The sequence below is a fragment of the Arachis hypogaea genome, chromosome 15 (genome assembly GCF_003086295.3).
Source record: "Arachis hypogaea cultivar Tifrunner chromosome 15, arahy.Tifrunner.gnm2.J5K5, whole genome shotgun sequence".
NCBI lineage: Eukaryota > Viridiplantae > Streptophyta > Magnoliopsida > Fabales > Fabaceae > Arachis > Arachis hypogaea.
In genome coordinates, this window is record NC_092050.1 from 58,739,600 (window position 1) to 58,762,543 (window position 22,944).

Sequence of the window (22,944 nt, forward strand, 5' to 3'; positions counted from 1 at the left end):
CAAGGGAGGACAAACCATAGTGATGAATAAGGAGTGCAGTGCTCTCATTCAACCAGAGCTGCCTACAAAGAGGAAGGACCCAGGGAGTTTCTACATCCCCTGTGCCATAGGAGAAACAATGTTTGATAAAGGACTTTGCGATCTGGGAGCAAGCATCAACTTAATGCCTTTATCACTTATAAAAAGGCTACAGATCAATGAGATAATACCCACAGATGTAGTAATCAGGCTGGCTGACAAAACTCAAAAACAAGCAGTAGGAGTGGTTGAAAATGTGCTAGTGAAGGTTGGAAAATACTTCCTGCCCACAGACTTTGTCATCTTGGACATGGAAGAGAGTCACTTGCACCCAATCATATTGGAAAGACCATTCCTGGCTACAGCCAGAGCACTTATAGATATGGAGCGAGGGGAGCTAATTTTGAGGATCCATGATGAACAACTCACCTTCAATGTTTTCAAGCCCTCACAAGAAACAGATCAAGAGAATAAAGAACCAAGCAAAGATCACAGTGAGATACTAAAGGAAGAAACAAGTACTGAAGCACAACCAGCACATCTGGGAATCTCCTTAGTTGAGGAACAAGGCAATCAGCAGCTGTCACAGCTCAAAGAAAATCAGGAGGAACCTAAACCACCAGAGCTATATGAGACCAGCAACAAAACCTATTTGGAAGAGGAGGTCATAAAAAGCAAGGCAACATCAAAAGGGACAAAGAAGAAGGCACCAAGGAGGTGGAGGAACAAGAAGATCCCTACAGAGGACTTCTCTCCAGGGGATAAAGTAATCTCAGCTTACTTCCCAGCCATTCCCCCCGATCTCCCCACTATCCCATCTCAGCTACCTAAAGTTTTTACCATCAACAGAGTCCTTTCCTTGGAACATATGGAGATCCTTGATGAAGCCAATGGAGATAGATTTACTGCAAGGGGGAGGACTTGAAGCACTACCAACCACCCTGATAAAGGCAGAACGTCAAGCTAGTGACGCTAAAGAAGCGCTTCGTGGGAGGCAACCCATGTTTTACATGCTTTTAAAAATAGTTAATAAATCAAGGTTCATGAAATTCAAATCAACTTGATATGCACTTGAATGAATCATTGTGTGCAACATGTAGTGAGGAACAAGTTTGATGTTCAAGGCACACTAAGAGAACATGAATGTAACCCACATCATGTCACTCTTAGGGGCCTTGAACAAATCTTTTACACCACAATGCACCAAACTAAGTTTGGTTTCGCCAATGTTGCAGACATGGATATTCAGTTAATCAGTTGGTTGGCATTCATGAATACTACTTAGTTAGTTATAAGCAAAAACTAAAAAAAAAGTGGTAGTTGTTCCCATTTTTAGTTTGCCGCCACTATCCACACAATTAATAATTACACTTTTTCTTGTTTCGTAGGAAAATTGATGGACAATTGAAAGGAAGATTCGGCCACCACAAAAGGTGAGTATTTCACACGTGTCTCAAGGGGGAATGCATTGGGAATGGATGCCATGCAACATTGGAAGAAGAACAAGCTTGGAAACTGAACCAATCTATTCATAAAGTTGGTGATCCTTGTGCTCACCCCATGCAAAACCCCATCCGTTCATCACACAACCACTCCATCAATCCAAACCTTTCATTCACTTACCACTTCCTTATATAAGTGATTTTAGTCCGTACCCCTTCCACATTCGAAATTCCCATCCTTTATACTCCACATTCCAACAACCACTTCTTCAAACCTCTCACTCTCGAAATCCAACACCTTCACATAGCCAAAATCACTGATGGCATCATCAAGCTCTAAAAGAAGAAAGGGAAAGGAGCCTGTGGAGCAACGCCCTTTCGATGAAAAGAAATTTAGAACCCTTCACCATGCGTTGCAGTATGGGTGGATGGTTGATAAAGAGATCATATATGAGCTAGGATTTCAAGTCAGAAAGACTGAGTGCCCCGAAATCACAAAGAAGGTGGAAAAGAGAAGATGGGAGCTCCTTACTGATCCGGTCACTAGGGTAAATGCAAACCTTGTAAGAGAGTTTTATGCAAATGCTGTCCGATATGATAAGGCAGATGAGTCTTACACAAGTTTTGTAAGAGGAAAGACCGTGGATTTCAGTCCCATGAGCGTCATGAGGGCATTAAAGTTACGGTCTATATCGTTTGAGGAAGAGAGCTATCATTCAAGAATTGATAACAACCCCAATTATGACCAGATTGTGCAAGATATATGTGTACCAGGAGTTGACTGGGTGCGAGATTTCGAAAGGAAACCCAAGTTCATTAAGAGAGGGGACCTCACTCCCGAAGCAAAGGGGTGGTTCGAAACTCTAAGGAGATCCATCCTCCCCGCCGGGAACAACTCAGAGGTGAATCTCAAGAGAGCCACAATGGTGCACTGTATACTCAAAGGAGGAGAGATCAAGGTTCATGAACTCATAGCCCAAGGCATCAGGAAGAGGGCCGAGAATAGCGATTCTAGAGGAAAGTTAGGCTACCCCAGCACTATTTTCCGACTATGCGACAGGGCTGGAGTGGTGTTTGAAGATGAAGACCCTGAGTGGATAAAAGAGGGCATTCTAATTACGGTCCGATGGATGAATGCTGTTGCATCTCCCCTACCTCAACGGAAGCCTAGGAAGAGGCCAGCCCATCAAGTAGTAGAAGGACAAGACCTAGAAGAGCAAGCCCCAGCCACCTTGAACATGCACAAATTACAAGAAGCTATTGATGGCTTATCTAGGCAATATTGGGAAAATCAAGAGGCACAGAAGGAGCTCCAGCTACAAATGATGAACCGCCAAGAAGAATCATTTTCTAGATGGACGAATCAACAAGGGGAGTGGCAGAAGCAAATGATGGAGCAGCAATTGGAACAAGGAAAACAATGGGGTGAATCTTTCCACAGGATAGAACAAAGGCAAAATGAACAACAAGAATTTGTCCAGAAGCTAATCAACATCCAAGCACATCAAGGTGCACACCTACATGAGATGCATCGAAAACAAATAGAACAAGCAGAACTCTTTGACGAGCACAGGGCATTCTCTGAAGGGGTTTACATGAGTGAAAGTGGAAATAATGTAAACATGCTAGCAAGGCTTGGATACTTAGTTGGACAGCTACCTAATGTACATCCGGGAATCACAAAATATGACGAAGTGAAGGATGAGTTAGCACGAGAAGAAAGAGTAAGGGTTGAGAAGAGTCATGAATCAGTAAAGAAGGCACTTGAAGACTGGAAAAGAGTCAGACTAGCAGGGATGCAAGGAAGCACAAGTAGACACAAAGAGGACAAACAAGAAGGAGAGCAGGGGCAACCCCATGAGTAAAAGGTGGTGGAGTTCCTTCATTGTCCCATCTTTTTCAAGTTTTAAATAAGGAAAATCATGTATGAAATAGAACATGCTTCCATGGTAGTTTAGGATTTTCAATTCTGTTTTTAGTATTCTCATCGCTTAGGTCTGTGATTGCTAGTCAAATTGCCTGTTTTCAATTCCATCTTGCTTATTGTGTTGCTTGCCTCCTTTTTAATCAAATAAAAAAGAGAATGTGTGTTATCAAAGACCAGAGGGGAATTCATATTGTGGAGTAAGTTCCTAATTTTATGGTGTGATAATAGATTAGCTAAGTTGGTTCACCAATAAGGTGGGAAGACAACTATCTGTCCTGAATCATATGCTTAAAACACACCCCATGAGACTAGCCAAATAACAAGATCCCAATAAAAGAAAAGGGAAAGAAAAATGAAAGTTAAAGAATAAAAGAAAAAGAGTAAGAAATAAGGCTAGGCACCAAGGGTTTGAATCTTGAGGCAAGTGTCTGTGGTGTTCCTGTGTAAGGGATTTACTTGGATGAATAAGCTCTTAGGGGTGCCTTATCACTTGGTAACTTGGGTTAACTAACTCGGGATTATCAGCTGAAAGTCCACTATCAAGAGTAACCTTTGCTACAGAACGCTTAGTAACCGAAAGAGGTGCTGGACACCAAGGTCTCAAGAAAGAAAATAACAAACCATGTGCCTGTGGTGTGTATGTATGGGGGAAAGAGACTTGAGGGAGTAAGTCCTTAGGGGTGTCTTAACACCTAGCACCTTGAACCAACTGGTTCGGGAGTGCTGGCTAAAAGCTTATCTTAAAGAGTCGCCTCCTCACAGAGCACCTAGTCTAAGAACACAAATAAGCCCTGAAATGACAAAAAGGATCAATGAATAAAAGTTTCATAAGGTGCAGTCAAGTGGATATTCCAGGACATGATAAAGGTCTGAAAGCCAGTGAAGGAATGAACCTAAGTTGCTATGCATGAAACCACCATAAAAACAAGGACATGACTTCCACAATAATGACTCATTTCTCTTGGCATTTCATTCATCATTCTCTTGTTCCAGTACTTGCTTAGGGACAAGCAAGCTTTAAGTTTGGTGTTGTGATGCCAGGGTATTTTGGCCAGTTTCACTAACCTTTTCTTTACTGTTTTAGGGTAGTTTCATGCATTTTCTTAGGAAATAAGCAAGTTTTGGGTAAAATTTCACTTACATCTTGATTCAAGCAAATATGGTGCACTTTACATGATTTCATGAGAATTTTGCATGAATTATATGACAAATTGGATGATGCATGTCTCATGACTTGGATTAGAACTTTGATGCACTTTCTTGTTTGATTTCAGGACAAAGGAAGCAAGGAAGAACCACGTTAGTAGCCACGTTAGTCTAACTAACGTGACTACTAACGTGGAATGGGAGCTAACTTGCAACGTTAATGAGAAAAGTAATCGCCAATAACGTCCTCGAAAGCCATAATAGCCCACGTTAAGAGTCACGTTAACTAAGTTAACGTGAACTCTAACGTGGAAGAAAGAAATAAGGCCAACGTTAGTGACACTCACCTTTGTTACTAACGTTGGTCCAAACTCATAAGTGGCCACGTTAAGAGCCACGTTAACTCAATTAACGTGGACTCTAACGTTGGGAAGCAAAAGAAAAGCCAACGTTAGTGACACTCACCTTTGTCACTTACGTTGGCCAAGCCACAATAAGCCACATTAGTTGCCACGTTAACTTAGTTAACGTGGAGAAAGCAAGTGATCGCCAACGTTAGTGACACTTACCTTTGTCACTAACGTTGGGATGTACCACCACAAGCCACTATGAGCAACATTAGCTCCAACGTTAACTTAGTTAACAAGTAAGCTAACGTGGATAAAGGAGATGATGAGCCAACGTTAGTGACACTCACCTTTGTCACTAACATTGGAGATGGCTATCAACACCACGTTAGAAGCCACGTTAACCTAGTTAACATGGACTCTAACGTGGGAAGTAGGGGCATCTTGGAACGTTAGTGACAAAGGTAAGTGTCACTAAAGTTCTCGAAGGATTGGCAAGCCTACATTAAGAGCCATGTTAACTAAGTTAACGTGGACTCTAATGTAGGGGGAAGGGAGGACTCTCAACATTATTGGAAAAGGTGAGTCCTAATAACGTGTGCGAAGGACCAAGAGGCAACGTTAGTGGGCACGTTGGTGCCACTAACGTTGAAGTTAACGTGGATCATCCCTGGGTTAGGAACGTTAGTAAAAAAGGTGATTGTCACTAACGTTCTCGAACCCACACTCTCACTTATCGTTAACGCCACTAACGTCCTGAGGTAAACACCTTGCCTACTTCACACTTTCTCTCTGAAAGTAAAGCTAAGCCCACTGAAGAGGATAACTGCTTCAAACTCAAGATCCAAAGGCCCATATCCAAGACTTGAAGAACCAACTAGAAGATCAGAAGAGTAGTATATATAGGGGTAGTTTTGAATTAGAAAAGAGCTTTTTGGGGAGTTGGAAATTAGAGAACTACTCTCTATATAATTTTACTTTCTCTGCACTTCTAGTTTTACTTTTCATAATGTATTTTCCATCTTTGTTTTCGATTTCCAGAGCTATGAACAACTAAACCCCTTTCATTGGGTTAGGGAGCTCTGTTGTAATTTGATGGATCAATATTAGTTTTCATTATTCTTCTTCTATCTTTTCTCTTGATTTTACTAGAAAGCTTTCAATCTTCATCCAATTGGGTAGTTATCTTGGAAAAGAAGCTATTCATACTTGGATCTCTTCTGAACCTTGGAAGAGGAATGAAGAGATCATGCTAGAAATGCTTTCTCATGTTGGACCAAATTGGGGTTGGATGGATATGGTGACTATAATTCTACCAACACTTGATTTGGGAATGCATGTGGTATAATTAGTGACCATACTTCATCTCTTCTCGTGAGCAATTGACCAAGGAATTGGCTATTAATCAAGATTTGAGAGTTTGAATTACAAGGAATTGTAATTCGATCACTTAAGATTGCCAAGGAGATCAATGAACGCATTGATTGAGGAAGAGATGAAAATGAACTTGATCCGGAGAATGCAACATCTCCTAAGCCCAATGAATTCCCCATTTCTGATCTTACCCATTCTCTTTAATTTCTGCAATTTATTTTTATGAGCATCTTCCCCATTCCCATTTAAGATTCTGTAATTTACTTTCCGCCATTTACATTCAGCTCTTTATTTCTAGCAATTTACATTTTCTGCTATTTACTTTCCCGCCATTTAATTTTCTGCAAATCTCAAATCAAATTCTGCTTCGCTCAACTAGAACATTCCTCTAATTAAAGTTGCTTGACCAATCAATCCCTGTGGGATTCAACCTCACTCTATTGTGAGTTTTTACTTGACGACAATTTGGTATACTTGCCGAAGGAAAATTGTTGAGAGACAAGTTTCTGTGCATCAGACTTTCAAGTTTGATGACTCGGTCTCAACCGAATTCTAGCTTAGCCAATTTTGATCCCGAGATTGAAAGAACTTTGTTACACACTCGGCAAGCTAGACGGCGGTTGGACTATACGCCTAGTACTTCGGCCTCTCTTGAGGAAAATACCAAATCACTAGACGTCACCGAGAGTGACTTGGAGTCCGCTACTTCCTATTCTTCTGTTGGCACTACTAATACATCTTTGCACCCTACAGGTGAGCCACACATGGCGGAGCCACGCCGGATCACTTTGCATGAGCAAGGAGCTCCGGATATCATACTTCAACCGTTGCAAGCAAGGTATCCTAACCTTGATCTAAACTTTGAGTTGAAGAGTAGCTTGATAAATCTACTTCCTAAGTATCATGGGTTGCCGGGTCAAGACCCCATACGACATTTGAAGGATTTTCAAGTTGCTTGTTCTACGGCTTGAAGGCATGAAGCCGATGAGGTAGCTATCATGGTTTTTGCCTTCCCTTTCTCTCTTGAAGCGCAAGCAAAAACATGGTTATATTCGCTACCAGATGAGATTGTGACTAATTGGGATTTCTTAAGAAGAGAGTTTCTTGATAAGTTCTTTCCACCGGAGAAGACCGACTACATCCGGAAAGAGATTTCGGGTATAATGCAAAGAGACCAAGAGAGTTTGTACGAGTATTGGTCTCGGTTCAAGAGGCTATTGGAGTCATGTCCACACCACGGAATGACCACTCACTTGCTCATTAGCTACTTTACCGGAGGCCTTTGTGTGGAAGATAGAAGATTGCTCACCGCTTCTAGTGGCGGTTCCCTTTCGAAAAACAATACGGAGGGAGAAGCTTGGAATTTGATAAAGGATGTTGCCGAAGCTACACAACACACAAGGGTGAGAAGTAATCCTCTCAAGGGTGTGGTAGAACCATCCCCTTCCGAATCAAGTCTAACCAAAGCACTTGGGGATATGACCACCATCCTTACACAAATCCAAAGGGATCAAAAGGAATACTATTCCATCCAAGCCGTCCAAGCCCCACCTCCGGTTGCTCAACTTGAAGGCCCTCCTAAGATTTGTGGTTTGTGCTCTAGTACCACACATTACACCGACCAATGCCATCAAATTCAAGAGGAACATGCTCTTGTGGTGGCCAATGTGAATTACAATAACCGTCCACCCTACCCTCCTCAAGGTCAAAACAATTACTATCAAGGTGGTAATCAACATCAAGGGTGGAGGGATAATGCACAAGGAAGTAATCAAAACCAAAGGTGGAACAACTCTCCTTCTCATCACAACAACAACCAATCTTCATTCCAATACCACCATAACAACACCAACTACCAAGCCAACCAAGGCCACTCCAACCAAAACCAAAACAACTACACCAAGTACCAAGCACCACACTATTGACAACAAAAAAAAACCAACCTCCTCCATCTTCCAACAATCAAGTTGATGAGCTTAGAGCCGCCATGGAAAAATGAGATGAGAGCAACAAGGCTCAATTCGAGGCCTTGAATACTCAATTGGCCAACCTCGCTAACATGCTTTCAAAGATGAACATGTCAAGCCAACCACCAACCCCTAATAACAACACCAACCAACCCTCAAGTTCCTCTAACCTTCCATCCCAACCCCAACCAAATCCAAGAGGCGGTCTCAACGCCATCACTCTACGGTCGGGGACTACATTAGAGGAGATACCTCCAAGGGTCGTGGGAGAAACTCATGAGGAAGAGGTAGTTGTCGAAGCTCCACATGAAGAAGAGGTAGTAGACAAAAGGCATGAGGAAGAGGGAGTTAACCTCAAGAAACCCAAGAAGAAAGCTATAGTGGATGAGTCCATTCCTATCCCATTTCCTTCCATGGTGAAGAAGGTGAAGAAAACACCGGAATTTGATTTGAACATGCTTCAAGTGTTCAAAAAGGTTGAGGTAACCATACCACTCCTTGATGCTATTCAACAAATTCCAAAGTATGCAAAATTTTTGAAAGACTTGTGCACACACAAGGATAGGATAGGAGAATTGGAGACATTATCCTTGGGTAGTTCAATTTCTTCCTTGATGGAACCTATTCCAAGAAAATGTGGTGACCCTGGGCCGTGCTTAGTGTCTTGTTGTATCGGTGGACACACTTTTCATGATTGTATGTGTGACTTAGGAGCTTGTGTAAGCATCATGCCACTTTCTATCTATGTGCGGTTGAATTTAGCTCCATTGAAGAAGTCGGCGGCGAGGTTTGCCTTAGCCGATAAAAGTGTGATCACAGTGATGGGGATAGCGGAAGATGTACTCGTGGAAATTAAGGATTTGGTTTTTTCGGTTGACTTTTACATCCTTGAAATGCCTCCAGCAGAAAATAGAAGCTCATCCTCCGTTCTACTAGGTAGACCCTTCCTCAAAATCTCCAAATTCAAGTTAGATGCCTTCACCGGTATATATTCCTTTAGGGTTGGAGACAAGATTATCAAGTTTAATTTAGAGGATGCCATGAAACATCCTCCCGAAGAACATTCCGTGCTCCGATGTGATGTGATTGATGAAGTGGTAGCGGAAGTGCAAGAAGAAGACCATGACAAGTTGTGCTACCCCATTGTTGAGGAGACGGATGACCAAGAGGTTGAACATGAGGAAGTTGTCAAGAATGAGTCCCATGAGCTTGATGAAAAGGAACCTCATCTTGAGACAAAAAGTGAACTGAAGCCCCTTCCATCTCATTTGAAGTATGCTTTCTTAGAGGATAACCAAAGGTTTCCGGTCATTATTGCTAGTGAGCTCTCAAGTGAAGAAGAGGGAAAACTCCTAGATGTTCTAAGAAAGTACAAGAAAGCAATAGGATGGAGCCTAGCGGATATTGTAGGAATTGACCCCCGCAAGTGCATGCATAGGATATTTCTCCAAGATGGAGCTAAGCCGGTTAGGCAACCGCAAAGGAGGCTCAACCCAACCATCCTCGATGTAGTGAAGAAAGAGGTCACCCGATTACTGGATGCGGATATCATATACCCAATCTCCGATAGTGAGTGGGTGAGCCCGGTTCAGGTTGTCCCCAAGAAGTCGGGTATCACAACGGTCAAGAAGGACGACGGTGAAATGGTCACTAAAAGAGTACAAAATGCGTGGCAAGTATGTATTGACTACAGAAGATTGAACGCCGCCACACGGAAGGACCATTACCCCTTACCCTTCATCGATCAGATGCTAGACCGCTTGGCAGGTAAATCTCACTACTGCTTTCTTGATGGATTTACTGGCTACTTTCAGATACATATTGCTCCTGAAGATTAGGAGAAGACCACGTTTACTTGTCCATTTGGCACCTTTGCCTATAAAAGGATGCCATTTGGACTATATAACGCACCCGCTACTTTTCAGCGGTGCATGACGAGTGTCTTCTCCGATCTAATGGAGAATTGTCTGGAAGTCTTTATGGATGACTTCAGCGTTTATGGTACTTCATTCGATTGTTGTTTAGAGAGCTTGGCCAAGGTCCTAGCTAGATGTATTGACACTAACCTTGTCTTAAATTTTGAAAAATGTCACTTTATATTACGACAAGGTATAGTGTTAGGACATGTAGTATCTCATGAAGGCATTTATGTAGACCCGGCCAAGGTCAATGTTATCACCACTTTGCCTCACCCCTCATCCGTGAGGGAGGTTCGCTCGTTTTTGGGACATGCAGGATTTTATAGGCGCTTTATCAAGGACTTCAGCAAGATTGCTTTGCCATTATCGCGCCTACTCCAAAAAGATGTGGATTTTGAGTTTGATAGTGAATGTGTAAAAGCTTTTGAAGAGCTAAGGAGAGTTCTTACCACGGCACCAATTGTGCGAGGCCCCAACTGGACGTTGCCATTTGAGATAATGTGCGATGTGTCAAACTATGCTGTAGGTGCCGCGCTTGCACAGCGCGATGGTAAACTCCCCTTTGTCATTGCTTACTCTTCTAAGACACTAGATGCAGCACAATCCAACTATACCACTACTGAAAAAGAACTCCTAGCTATTGTTCATGCTTTAGATAAATTCAGATCTTATTTGCTAGGTTCAAAGATAGTGGTATACATGGATCATGCAGCTTTAAAGTACTTATTGACAAAGAATGAGTCAAAGCCTAGACTCATACGTTGGATCTTACTTTTGCAAGAATTCGACATTGAGATTAGGGACCAGAGTGGATCTCAAAACCTGGTTGCGGATCATTTAAGCCGCATTGAGAATTTAAAAATTGATCCATTTCCGATCAATGACTCATTCCCATTGGATAGTTTGCATGCTGTGTCGGATAGCTTTCCTTGGTTTGCCCCGAAGGCGAACTACTTGGTTGCAAAAATCTTCCCTCCCAACTTTTCAAAAAACCAAAGGGACAAGTTGAGGAGTAATTCCAAATACTATATTTGGGATGACCCTCACTTGTGGAAGAGGGACATGGACCAAGTAATTCGAAGATGTGTCCCGGAGTCTGAATTCCAACCAATTCTTGAAGCTTGTTGATGAGCGGATAATTTATACGCTTTTTGGCATTGTTTTTAGTATGTTTTTAGTAGAATCTAGTTACTTTTAGGGATGTTTTCATTAGTTTTTATGTTAAATTCACATTTCTGGACTTTACTATGAGTTTGTGTGTTTTTCTATGATTTCAGGTATTTTCTGGCTGAAATTGAGGGACTTGAGCAAAAATCAGATTCAGAGGTTGAAGAAGGACTGCTGATGCTGTTGGATTCTGACCTCCCTGCACTCAAAATGGATTTTCTGGAGCTACAGAACTCAAAATGGCACGCTTCCAATTGCATTGGAAAGTAGACATCCAGGGCTTTCCAGCAATATATAATAGTCCATACTTTGCTCAAGTTTAGATGACGCAAACTGGCGTTCAACGCCAGCTCACTGCCCAATTCTGGCGTCCAGCGCCAGAAACAAGTTGCAAAGTGGAGTTCAACGCCCAAACTGGCACAAAAGCTGGCGTTCAACTCCAAGAATGACCTCTCCACGTGTAGACTTCAAGCTCAGCCCAAGCACAAACCAAGTGGGCCCCGGAAGTGGATTTATGCATCAATTACTTACTTCTGTAAACCCTAGTGACTAGTTTATTATAAATAGAACTTTTTATCATTGTATTCAGAGTCTTGGTTACTCCGGTTCCCCTCTGGGGCCGAGACCAATGAACTCCATTATCACTTATGTATTTTCAACGGTAGAGTTTCTGCACTCTATAGATTAAGGTGTGGAGCTCTGCTGTTCCTTAAAGATTAATGCAAAGTACTACTGTTTTCTATTCAATTCATCTTATTTCGCTTCTAAGATATTCATTCGCACTTCAACCTGAATGTGATGAACGTGACAATCATCATCATTCCCTATGAACGCGTGCCTGACAACCACTTCCGTTCTACATTAGATTGAATGAGTATCTCTTAGATCTCTTAATCAGAATCTTCGTGGTATAAGCTAGATTGATGGCGGCATTCATGAGAGTCCGGAAAGTCTAAACCTTGTCCGTGGTATTCCGAGTAGGACTCTGGGATTGAATGACTGTGACGAACTCCAAACTCGCGAGTGCTGGGCGTAGTGACAGACGCAAAAGAATAGTAAATTCTATTCCAGTATGATCGAGAACCTCCAAGATGATTAGCCATGCAGTGACAGCGCATCGGACCATTTTCACAGAGAGGAATAGGATGCAACCAACGACAAGGGTGATGCCTCCAGACGATTAGCCGTGCTGTGACAGAGCATTTGGACCATTTTTCCAAGAGGATTGAAAGTAGCCATTAGCACCGGTGGCATCCTTACACAAAGCCAGCCATAGAAAGGAGTAAGACTGATTGGATGAAGACAGCAGGAAAGCAGAGGTTCAGAGGAATGAATGCATCTCCATACGCTTATCTGAAATTCTCACCAATGATTTACATAAGTATTTCTATCCTTATTTTAGTATTAATTTCGAAAACTCCATAACTATTTTATATCCGCCTGACTGAGATTTACAAGGTGACCATAGCTTGCTTCATACCAACAATCTTCGTGGGATCGACCCTTACTCACGTAAAGTTTATTACTTGGACGACCCAGTGCACTTGCTGGTTAGTTATGCGAAGTTGTGAAGATATGTTTAGACCATGGTTCTGTGCATCCGTTTTTGGTGCCATCGCCAGGGAATCAATTTCGAACAATAATTCACAACCTGAGTAACAATTTCGCATACCAAGTTTTTGGCGCCGTTGCCGGGGATTGTTCGAGTTTTCGGCAAGCTTTTGGTCCGGTAACATCAGTGCCAAGTTTGATCCGGCAACAACACCAAGTTTTTGGCGCCGTTGCCGGGGATTGTTCGAGTTTGGACAACTAACGGTTCATCTTGTTGCTCAGATTAGGTAACTTTCTTTTTGTTTTCTTTTCAAAAAGTTTTCAAAAATCTTTCAAAAATTTCTCCTTTGTTTTTGAAAAAAAAAATGTTTTCAAAAATATATTTTCTTCAAAATTTTTAAGAATGAATTATAGTGTTTCATGAAGCATGTTGAAGCCTGACTAGCTATAAAGCCATGTCTAAATTCTTTTGGATTGGGGCTTCCAAACCATCAGCATAGAGGCAAGTTACTTTGATAATTAATGAGCAGTATATTCTCTGATGTTATATGCTAAAGCTTGGCTGGATATTAAGCCATGCCTAACCCTCAGATTGGAGCTTTAGACTAAGAATGTTGGATTCCTGGAATTCATATTAAAAATTTTGGAATCCTTATTTTTGTTTTTTAAATAATTTTCGAAAAAATACAAAAAAATTAGAAAATCATAAAAATCAAAAATATTTTTTGTGTTTCTTGTTTGAGTCTTGAGTCATGTTATAAGTTTGGTGTTAATTGCATGTTCACCTTGCATTTTTCAAAAAAATTCATGCATTCATAGTGTTCTTCATGATCTTCAAGTTGTTCTTGGTAAGTCTTCTTGTTTGATCTTTGCATTTGCATGTTTTGTGTCTTTTCTTGTTTTTCATATGCATTCCTGAATTCTTTATGTCTAAGCATTAAAGAATTCTAAGTTTGGTGTCTTGCATGTTTTCTATGCATTAAAAATTTTTAAAAAATGTATTCTTGATGTTCATCATGATCTTCATAGTGTTCTTGGTGTTCATCTTGACATTCATAGCATTCTTGCATGCATTCATTGTTTTGATCCATAACTTTCATGCATTGCATCATTTTTCTTATTTTTCTCTCTCATCATAAAAATTCAAAAATCAAAAAAATATCTTTCCCTTTTTCTCTCTTAAAATTTCGAAAATTAGATTTGACTTTTTCAAAAAATTTTAAAATCTAGTTGTTTTTATGAGTCAAATCAAATTTTCAATTTAAAAAAAATCTTATCTTTTTCAAAATCTTTTTCAAAAATCAAATCTTTTTTCAATTTTTTTTAGTTATTTTCGAAAATTTCAAAAATATTTTTCAAAAATATTTTTCTTAATTTTACATCATATTTTCGAAAATAACATCATCAATTAATGTTTTGATTTAAAAATTTCAAGTTTGTTACTTACTTGTTAAGAAAGATTCAAACTTTAAGTTCTAGAATCATATCTTGTGATTTCTTGTGAATCAAGTCATTAATTGAGATTTTAAAAATCAAATCTTTTTCAAAAACTAATTTCTATCATATCTTTTCAAAAATATCTTCTTATCTTACCTTTTTCAAAAAAGTGATTGCAAAATATCTTTTCTAACCTCCTAACTTCTTATCTTTTCAAAATTTGTTTCAACTAACTAACTAACTTTTTGTTTGTTTCTTACCTTTTTCAAAACTACCTAACTAACTCTCTCTCTCTAATTTTCGAAAAAATCTTCCCTCTTTTTCAAAATTTCTTTTTAATTAGACTAATTATTTTATTTTTTATTTGAATTTTCGAAAAACTACTAACCTTTTTCAAAAACTATTTTCGAAAATCACTAACTTTTTTTCAAAAATTATTTTCAAAAATCCTTCTCCCTCATCTCCTTCTATTTATTTATTCATCTACTAACACTTCTCTTCATCTCACGTCTCTGCTCCTATCATCACCTTGGTATTTGGATTCTTCATTCTTCTTCACCCCTATTCCTTTTCTTCTTTTACTAACAATAAGGAACCTCTTTACTGTGACATAGAGGATTCCTCTTCTTTTCTTTTTCTCTTCTCTTTCTTATGAGCAAGGACAAAGAAAAAGGCATTCTTGTTGAAGCTGATCCAGAACCTGAAAGGACTCTGAAGAGAAAACTAAGAGAAGCTAAATTACAACAATCCAGAGACAACCTTATTGAAAATTTCGAACAAGTAAAGGACATGGCAGCCGAACCCAACAACAATAATGCAAGGAGAATGCTTGGTGACTTTACTGCACCTAATTCCAATTTACATGGAAGAAGCATCTCCATTCCTACCATTAGAGCAAACAATTTTGAGCTGAAACCTCAGCTAGTTTCTCTGATGCAGTAGAACTGCAAGTTTCATGGACTTCCATCTGAAGATCCTTTTCAGTTCTTAACTGAATTCTTGCAGATCTGTGATACTGTTAAGACTAATGGAGTAGATCCTGAAGTCTACAGGCTCATGCTTTTCCCTTTTGCTATAAGAGACAGAGCTAGAATATGGTTGGACTCTCAACCCAAAGACAGCCTGAACTCTTGGGATAAGCTGGTCACGGCTTTCTTAGCCAAGTTTTTTCCTCCTCAAAAGCTGAGCAAGCTTAGAGCTGATGTTCAAACCTTCAGATAGAAAGAAGGTGAATCCCTCTATGAAGCTTGGGAAAGATATAAGCAGCTGACCAAAAAGTGTCCTTCTGACATGCTTTCAGAATGGACCATCCTGGATATATTCTATGATGGTTTATCTGAGCTATCAAAGATGTCATTGGATACTTCTGCAGGTGGATCCATTCACCTAAAGAAAATGCCTGCAGAAGCTCAAGAACTCATTGACATGGTTGCTAATAACCAGTTTATGTACACTTCTGAGAGGAATCCTGTGAGTAATGGGACGCCTATGAAGAAGGGAGTTCTTGAAATTGATACTCTGAATGCCATATTGGCTCAGAATAAAATATTGACTCAGCAAGTCAATATGATTTCTCAGAGTCTGAATGGAATGCAAGCTGCATCCAACAGTACTCAAGAGGCATCTTCTGAGGAAGAAGCTTATGATCCTGAGAACCCTGCAATAGCAGAGTTAAAATACATGGGTGAACCATATGGAAACACCTACAATCCATCATGGAGAAATCACCAAAATCTCTCATGGAAGGATCAAAAGCCTCAACAAGGCTTTAATAATGGTGGAAGAAACAGGTTTAGCAATAGCAAGCCTTTTCCATCATCCACTCAGCAACAGACAGAGAATTCTGAGCAGAATCCATCTAGCTTAGCAAATTTAGTCTCTGATATATCTAAGGCCACTGTGAGTTTCATGAATGAAACAAGGTCTTCCATTAGAAATTTAGAAGTACAAGTGGGCCAGCTGAGTAAAAGGATCACTGAAATCCCTCCTAGTACTTTCCCAAGCAATACAGAAGAGAATCCAAAAGGAGAGTGCAAGGCCATTGAATTAATTACCATGGCCGAACCTACAAGAGAGGAGAAGGACGTGAATCCCAAGGAGGAAGACCTCCTGAGACGTTCAGTGATCAATAAGGAGCTTCCCTCTGAGGAACCTAAGGAATCTGAGACTCATCTAGAGACCATAGAGATTCCATTGAACCTCCTTATGCCATTCATGAGCTCTGATGAGTATTTCTCTTCTGAAGAGAATGAGGATGTTACTGAAGAGCAAGCTGCCAAGTTCCTTGGTGCAATCATGAAGCTAAATGCCAAATTATTTAGTATTGAAACTTGGGAAGATGAACCTCCCTTGTTCACCAATGAACTAAGTGATCTGGATCAATTGACATTGCCTCAGAAGAGACAGGATCCTGGAAAGTTCATAATACCTTGTACCATAGGCACCATGATCTTTAAGGCTCTGTGTGACCTTGGTTCAGGAATAAACCTCATGCCCCTCTCTGTAATAGAGAAACTGGGAATCTATGGGGTGCAAACTGCTAAAATCTCATTAGAGATGGCAGACAATTCAAGAAAACAGGCTTATGGACAAGTAGAGGACGTGTTAGTAAAGGTTGAAGGCCTTTACATCCCTGCTGATTTCATAGTCCTGGATACTGGAAAGGAAGAGGATGAATCCATCATCCTAGGAAGACCTTTCCTAGCCACAGCAAGAGCTGTGATTGATGTGGACAGAGAAGAATTGATCCTTCAATTAAATAAGGACAACCTTGTGTTTACAACTCAAGGATCTCTCTTTGCATCCATGGAGAGGAAGCAGAAAAAGCTTCTCTCAAAGTAGAGTCAACCAAAGCCCCATAGTCAAACTCTAAATTTGGTGTTGGGAGGCCACAACAAACTCTAAGTTTGGTGTCAAACCCCCATATCCAAACTCTAAGTTTGGTGTTGGGAGGTCTCAACAAAGCTCTGCACATCTGTGAGGCTCCATGAGAGCCCACTGTCAAGCTATTGACATTAAAGAAGCGCTTGTTAGGAGGCAACCCAATGTTTATTTATCTAATTTTATTTTTGTTTTTCATGTTTTCTTAGGTTCATGATCATGTGGAGTCACAAAATAAACGAAAAATTTAGAAACAGAATCAAAAACAGCGGAAGAAAAATCACACCCTGGAGGAAGCACCTGTCTGGCGTTCAACGCCAGAACAGAGCATGGTTCTGGCGCTGAACACCCAAAATGGGCAGTATCTGGGCGCTGAACGCCCAAAATGGGCAGCATCTGGGTGCTGAACGCCAGAATTGCACCCTGGAGAAGAGCTGGCGCTGAACGCCCAGAGCAAGCATGGTTCTGGCGTTCAACGCCAGAAATGGACAACAAATGGGCATTGAACGCACAAAATGGGCACCAACCTGGCGCTGAACGCCTAGAGTTGTGTGCAAGGGCATTTTACATGCCTAATTTGGTGCAAGGTTGTAAATCCTTGAACACCTCAGGATCTGTGGACCCCACAGGATCATCTCAGGATCTGTGGACCCCACAGAATCATCTCAGGATCTGTGGACCCCACAGGATCCCCACCTACCTCCACTCACTCTCTTCTCTCTTCTCAATCATCCTCTATTCCCAATAAACACTCTTCCCCAAAACCCTTCACCTATCACCTCCATCTCTCTTCCCTATTAACCCTTCACCACTCACATCCACCCACTCTTCCCCATAAACCTACCCAATAAACTCCACCTACCTTCAAAATTCAAATCAATTTCCCACCCAAACCCACCCATATAGCCGAACCTTAACCCCCCCTCCCTTCCCTATATAAAGCCTTCCATTCTTCCTCATTTTCACACAACACAACCCTCTCTTCTCTTCTTGGCCGAAACACACCTCCCCCTCTTCTCCATCTTTTCTTCTTCTTCTTCATCTAATTCTTTATTTTCTTGCTCGAGGGTGAGCAATATTCTCAGTTTGGTGTGGTAAAAGCATAAGCTTTTTGTTTTTCCATTACCATTGATGGCACCTAAGACCGGAGAATCCTCTAGAAAAGGGAAAGGGAAGACAAAAACTTCCACCTCCGAGTCATGGGAGATGGAAAGATTCATCTCCAAAGCTCATCAAGACCACTTCTATGATGTTGTGGCCAAGAAGAAGGTGATCCCCGAGGTCCCTTTCAAACTCAAAAGAAATGAGTATCTGGAGATCCGACATGAAATTCAAAGAAGAGGTTGGGAAGTTCTAACAAATCCCATCCAACAAGTCGGCATCCTAATGGTTCAAGAGTTCTATGCCAATGCATGGATCACCAAGAACCATGATCAAAGTAAGAACCCGGATCCAAAGAACTATGTTACAATGGTTCGGGGGAAATACTTGGATTTTAGTCCGGAAAATGTGAGGTTGGTGTTTAACTTGCCTATGATGCAAGGAGATGAACGCCCCTACACTAGAAGGGTCAACTTTAATCAAAGGTTGGACCAAGTCCTCATGGACATATGTGTGGAAGGAGCTCAGTGGAAGATTGACTCCAAAGGCAAGCCGGTTCAACTAAGAAGATTGGACCTCAAGCCTGTGGCTAGAGGATGGTTGGAGTTCATCCAACGCTCCATCATCCCCACTAGCAACCGATCTGTGGATCGGGCCATCATGATCCATAGCATCATGATTGGAGAAGAAGTAGAGGTTCATGAAGTCATCTCCCTTGAACTCTATAAAATAGCCGAAAAGCCCTCTCCTAGGGCAAGGTTAGCTTTTCCTCATCTTATCTGCCATCTATGTTACTCAGCTGGAGCTTCCATAGAAGGATACATTCACATTGAGGAAGAGAAGCCCATCACTAAGAAAAAGATGGAGCAAGCAAGAGAGCCCATTCATGGAGCTCAAGAGGCGCAGGAAGCTCATCACCATGAGATCCCGGAGATGCCTCATATGCATTTTCCTCCACAAAACTATTGGGAGCAAATCAACACCTCCCTAGGAGAATTAAGTTCCAACATGGGACAACTAAGGGTGGAACATCAAGAGCACTCCATCATCCTTCATGAAATAAGAGAAGATCAAAAAGCAATGAGGGAGGAGCAACAAAGACAAGGAAGAGACATAGAAGAGCTCAAGGACATCATTGGTTCCTCAAGAAGGAAACGCCACCATCACTAAGGTGGACTCATTCCTTGTTCTTACTTTCTCTATTTTTCGTTTTCTCTATGTTAAGTGCTTATCTATGTTTGTGTCTTCATTACATGATCATTAGTAGTTAGTAACTTTGTCTTAAAGTTATGAATGTCCTATGAATCCATCACCTCTCTTAAATGAAAAATGTTTTAATTCAAAAGAACAAGAAGTACATGAGTTTTGAATTTATCCTTGAACTTAGTTTAATTATATTGATGTGGTGACAATGCTTCTTATTTTCTGAATGTATGCTTAAACAGTGCATATGTCTTTTGAAGTTGTTGTTTAAGAATGTTAAATATGTTGGCTCTTGAAAGAATGATGACAAGGAGACATGTTATTTGATAATCTGAAAAATCATAAAAATGATTCTTGAAGCAAGAAAAAGCAGCAAAGAACAAAGCTTGCAGAAAAAAAAAAGAAAAGAAAAAAAAATAGGCGAAAAAAAAATAGAAAGAAAGAGAAAAAGCAAGCAGAAAAAGTCAAAAGCTCTTAAAAACCAAGAGGCAAGAGCAAAAAGCCAATAACCCTTAAAACCAAAAGGCAAGGGCAAATAAAAAGGATCCCAAGGCTTTGAGCATCAGTGGATAGGAGGGCCTAAAGGAATAAAATCCTGGTCTAAGCGGCTAAACCGAGCTGTCCCCAACCATGTGCTTGTGGGGTGTAGGTGTCAAGTGAAAACTTGAGACTAAGCGGTTAAAGTCAAGGTCCAAAGCAAAAAAAGAGTGTGCTTAAGAACCCTGGACACCTCTAATTAGGGACTTTAGCAAAGCTGAGTCACAATCTGAAAAGGTTCACCCAATTATGTGTCTGTGGCATTTATGTATCCGGTGGTAATACTGGAAAACAAAGTGCTTAGGGCCACGGCCAAGACTCATAAAATAGCTGTGTTCAAGAATCATCATACTGAACTAGGAGAGTCAATAACACTATCTAAACTCTGAGTTCCTATAGAAGCCAATCATTCTGAACCTCCATGGATAAAGTGAGATGCCAAAACTATTCAAGAGGCAAAAAGCTGCAAGTCCCGCTCATCTGATTGGAGCTATGTTTCATTGATAGTTTGAAATTTATAGTATATTCTCTTCTTTTTATCCTATTTGATTTTCAGTTGCTTGGGGACAAGCAACAATTTAAGTTTGGTGTTGTGATGAGCGGATAATTTATACGCTTTTTGGCATTGTTTTTAGTATGTTTTTAGTAGAATCTAGTTACTTTTAGGGATGTTTTCATTAGTTTTTATATTAAATTCATATTTCTGGACTTTACTATGAGTTTGTGTGTTTTTCTGTGATTTTAGGTATTTTCTGGCTGAAATTGAGGGACTTGAGCAAAAATCAGATTCAGAGGTTGAAGAAGGACTGCTGATGCTGTTGGATTCTGACCTCCCTGCACTCAAAATGGATTTTCTGGAACTACAGAACTCAAAATGGCGCACTTTTAATTGCATTGAAAAGTAGACATCCAGGGCTTTCCAGCAATATATAATAGTCCATACTTTGCCCAAGTTTAGACGACGCAAACTGGCGTTCAACGCCAGCTCGCTGCCCAATTCTGGCGTCCAGCGCCAGAAACAAGTTGCAAAGTGGAGTTCAACGCCCAAACTGGCACAAAAGCTGGCGTTCAACTCCAAGAATGACCTCTCCACGTGTAGACTTCAAGCTCAGCCCAAGAACACACCAAGTGGGCCCCGGAAGTGGATTTATGCATCAATTACTTACTTCTGTAAACCTTAGTGACTAGTTTATTATAAATAGAACTTTTTATCATTGTATTCAGAGTCTTGGTTACTCCGGTTCCCCTTTGGGGCCGAGACCAATGAACTCCATTATCACTTATGTATTTTCAACGGTAGAGTTTCTGCACTCCATAGATTAAGGTGTGGAGCTCTGCTGTTCCTCAAAGATTAATGCAAAGTACTACTATTTTCTATTCAATTCATCTTATTTCGCTTCTGAGATATTCATTCGCACTTCAACCTGAATGTGATGAATGTGAAAATCATCATCATTCCCTATGAACGCGTGCCTGACAACCACTTCCGTTCTACATTAGATTGAATGAGTATCTCTTAGATCTCTTAATCAGAATCTTCGTGGTGTAAGCTAGATTGATGGCGGCATTCATGAGAGTCCGGAAAGTCTAAACCTTGTCCGTGGTATTCCGAGTAGGACTCTGGGATTGAATGACTGTGAAGAACTCCAAACTCGCGAGTGCTGGGCGTAGTGACAGACGCAAAAGGATAGTAAATTCTATTCCAGTATGATCGAGAACCTCCAAGATGATTAGCCATGCAGTGACAGCGCATCGGACCATTTTCACAAAGAGGAATAGGATGCAACCAACGACAAGGGTGATGCCTCCAGACGATTAGCCGTGCTGTGACAGAGCATTTGGACCATTTTCCCGAGAGGATTGAAAGTAGCCATTGGCACCAGTGACATCCTTACACAAAGCCAGCCATAGAAAGGAGTAATACTGATTGGATGAAGACAGCAGGAAAGCAGAGGTTCAGAGGAATGAATGCATCTCCATACGCTTATCTGAAATTCTCACCAATGATTTACATAAGTATTTCTATCCTTATTTTAGTATTAATTTCGAAAACTCTATAACTATTTTATATCCGCCTGACTGAGATTTACAAGGTGACCATAGCTTGCTTCATACCAACAATCTCCGTGGGATCGACCCTTACTCACGTAAGGTTTATTACTTGGACGACCCAGTGCACTTGCTGGTTAGTTATGCGAAGTTGTGAAGATATGTTTAGACCATGGTTCTGTGCATTCGTTTTTGGTGCCATCGCCAAGGAATCAATTTCGAACAATAATTCACAACCTAAGTAACAATTTCGCGTACCACTTGTCATTCGTCCGAATGTGGTGGCCACTTTGGCCCACAAAGGACCGCTAAAAAAGTGTTGGATTATGGATTCTGGTGGCCAACCTTATTCAAGGATGCTAATCGGTTGTGTGTGTCTTGCCATCAGTGTCAGAAGTCAGGAAACGCATCCCAAAAGGATGAAATACCTCAGCAACCTATGTTGTTCTGTGAGATATTTGATGTTTGGGGCATTGACTTTATGGGACCGTTTCCCAACTCTAGTGGGTATCTGTACATTCTGTTAGCGGTTGACTACGTGTCAAAGTGGGTAGAGGCCATACCTACCCACCTTGACGACGCCAATACCGTTATTTCTTTCATTAGGAATCACATTGTATGCCGTTATGGGTCGCCACGAGCAATCATGAGCGACCAAGGATCCCACTTTTGTAACATGAAGGTAGAAGCATTGCTCAAGTGCTATGGAGTGTCGCATAAGGTTGCTACTTCTTATCATCCACAAATAAATAGACAAGCGGAAGTGTCCAACCGGGAAATCAAGAGAATCTTGGAGAAAGTAGTCAATCCGCAAAGAAAGGATTGGAGCCTCCGGTTAGGAGATGCACTATGGGCATATAGAACGGCCTACAAGACTCT